This window comes from Eumetopias jubatus, unplaced genomic scaffold, assembly GCF_037043125.1.
Source record: "Eumetopias jubatus isolate StellerSeaLion01/CBP00866 unplaced genomic scaffold, mEumJub1_p1.0 scaffold_7, whole genome shotgun sequence".
Lineage (NCBI taxonomy): Eukaryota > Metazoa > Chordata > Mammalia > Carnivora > Otariidae > Eumetopias > Eumetopias jubatus.
The window spans coordinates 89426887-89430146 of NW_028274813.1; the positions used below are offsets into that span (position 1 = coordinate 89426887).

Here is a 3260-nt window from a genome sequence, read left to right on the forward strand (position 1 = left end):
ATAAAATGAAGGTACCTACTATTACTACTTTTATTTATTTTTTCTTTTTTTAAATTTTCTTTTTTAAATTATTTTTTATATTGTTTATATATATAAAAACATATATATAATTTTTTTAATTTTATTGTGTTAGTCACCAGACATTACATCATTAATTTTTTGGGTTTTTTTAATGTTATTATGTTCTGTTAATCACTATACATTACATCATTAGTTTTTGATGTAGTGTTCCATGATTCATTGTTGGTGGTTCCACTGGGGATCGAACCCAGGACCTTCTGCATGTAAAGCAGAGGTGATAACCACTACACTATGGAACCACTACTTTTAATCAAGAATGTACTAGAGATCTAGCTGGAATGGTAGGCAAGAGAAAAGAAGATGTAATTGCATAGAAAGGAAGTGTATTAGTCCGCTCAGGCGGCTGTAACAAAATATTTGTGTGCCCTAGAGAAATGTTCATGTGTGTGCACCAGGAGTCAGGTAAGAGAATGTTCACAGAAGCACTGCTCATGTCAGCAAAGAAACCAGACAGAGCACGATGTTCATAAATAGTAGAATGGGAAGTATATTGGGAGGAAGTCATAACATAAAATGCTCTACTTGTTCAACCACATTCATAATATATGCTACACAGATTGGCATGAATGAAACTCAAAATATTATTTTCTTTAAAGATTTTATTTATGTATTTGAAAGAGAGAGCATGAGCTAGAGAGCAGAAGCAGAAGGAGCAGGAGAGGGAAAGGGAGAAGCAGGCTTTCCGCTGAGCAAGGAACCTGATGCGGAGCTTGAGCCCAGGACCCTGGGATCATGACTGAGCCAAAGGCAGCCGCTTAACCAACTGAGCCACCCAGGCGCCCAAAAAATATTATTGAATGGAAAAAGCAAGGAGCAGACAACCACATTATTTATGTAAACTCTTAAAACATATAAATGTAGCAATGCTTGTTCAGGGATACTTGTATATGTACAACAAAATGAGAGAGAATTATAAACAGAAAGAATGCATAAGAATTCAACTGGGACACGTCAAGAGTATAGAGGGATTTCTATTTTTGTTGTTGAAGGTACAGAGAAATTTCTATTTTTTTTCTTTTATTTCTTAAGCTGCATGCTAGTACATGGGTATTGACTTTTTTGCTATGTATTATATACATATATAGACACACGGAATGTATATGTAAATATATATTATGTTCACTCACATATTTATATCCATTATATTCACTGTTTAGTACATATGTCCTATTTCATAGTAAAACTACAAAGAAAGAAAGAAAAAAGTGAAGGTTCCAGCTAGCATAGAAAATGTTTCCAATATAAGCTATGGCAGTTGATTCTCAGGCTCCATTTCTTCCCCAAGCCTAGAAGTCACCTTACCTTATGGCTTTATACTAAAGTAATTCCAAAAAGCCTGTGGCTGGGAATATACACACTTATATGGGTCCACAAAGACACACACACACACACACACACACACAGAGTGCAGCCACAGTTGTTGCAACCATCTTTCCCCCCTCTAGCTCCACTGCTGAGGCTAGCAAATTAGCAGGCCTCCATCACGGTTGGAAGAACAAAGCTGGCCAAAATGCTGGACCATCTAGATTTCCTTCTAGACCTGAAGGAGGGGAGGGCTTGGGTACTGGGAGGGGAAACTTGGCAGAGCCTAGGGGGTTTTCATGCCGAAGGGAGCTGTTTGAAGAGCCCTGGGGAATGCTGGCCTGTGGGGAAGGCATGTGTGGGGTTGACCTTCTGACCAGTATCAGGCGTATCAAATGCACTCACCATTCTGAGATTCCTTTTTCCCTTTGACGTTGCTAAAAATGGAATCAGCTGCAAACAGTATGTGACTGTGTATGGTAATTTGGGTAAAGCTTGTCAAGTGTAACATTTTGCTGGAAACATGGTATGGTCTGGGATCAAAATATTATTTTTAAGATGAAATGGAGTAGCATTCTGGCAAGCCAGTGCAACCTCAGAAGACTACCCGACCCATTCAAAACATTGCTTTCTCCCAGGATACCTCTCCAAACCCTGGCAGTGGCTAGGCAGGCCTTTCCTGTAGCTTGCCATGCTGGAGGTAAAAATCAGCGTAGAGTCCCAGGAGACTCCCTCTTAGTCCTAGAGCAGAGTCCAGTGAAATTCAGGAGAACTGGGTAGATTTTTAGTGTGATTACAGCTTGTGAAGTCACCATGTACTTTCTATAATTTTTTCCTGTGAATTGAGACAAGTTACATTTAGACCTTTTACAAAAACATAATTTTTGACATGATATGTCTGCCTTTGGTTCACAGTAAGTCTATCTCTGCTAACAAATACACTTAACTTTAGATGTTTTAAATTATAGGAAGTGGAAAACCCAGGATTACTGGTGATCAGATGTAATAAATTTGTATTAACTCTAAGAACAGAGAATCTTTTAAAGAAAGAAGAGCTCCTTGGGTTTTCTCCTAATCATTCAGGTATGTCACCAGATGTAATAAAATCATACCACATTGTGTTTTATTTTGTCGCAATGAGTTCTGACCTTGAGGGGCATGCCATGATGTGCCTAAGGAATGGAATTGGCTTAAGTAGAGTCTATATTTAATGCCAACCTGGTAAATGGTTAGCATGGCTCGAATCTCAAGTTGTCTTAATGGTCCAGGCTGTTTGGGCTGCTATAACAAAATATCATAGACTGGGTAGCTTATAAGCCACATAAATCTATTTCTCACAGTTCTGAAGGCTGGAAGTCCAAGCTCAGGGTGCCAGGATGGTTGAGTGAAGGCCCTCTTCTGGGTGGCAGACCTCATTTGCTGTATGTATCCTCACATGGTGGAAGAGAGGCAAGCTAGCTTTCTGGAGGCTCTTTTATGAGAATGCTAGCCCCACGCACGAGAGCTCCCCTCTGACCGAATCATCTCCCCAGATGTCCCACCTTCTAACACCATCACCTTGGGCATTAGGGTTCCAAAATGAACTTTAGAGGGACACAAACATTCAGACCATAGCCCTTGGGTTACTCCCCAGATGCGTGGTACAAATTCAGGAATATTTGAAAAGTAAGGAAAAGGGGAAAGAAAAGGTAGCAGGAAAAAAATACCTACATTCATATGTTGTATGTATGTATTACTGATGTGTGACCATAAAAGGAGAGGAAGGAGAAAGAAGAGAAGGAAGAAAGACAGAAGGAAAGAAAAGACGAAGACAAAGTGAGGAAAGGAGAGTATGAAGAGGAAAAAAAGCAGCTGAAAGGATCAGGACGGGAAGAAAA

At 39.5% G+C, this 3260-nt stretch overlaps 1 non-coding gene across 1 annotated transcript; it reads right to left on the bottom strand.

Moving 5' to 3' along the window:
• Positions 1 to 247: 247 nt before the first annotated feature.
• TRNAV-UAC (transfer RNA valine (anticodon UAC)) lies at positions 248 to 320 on the bottom strand. Its single transcript has one exon. It is a non-coding gene; the product is annotated as a tRNA-Val (tRNA).
• Between the last annotated feature and the right edge of the window lie 2940 nt (positions 321 to 3260).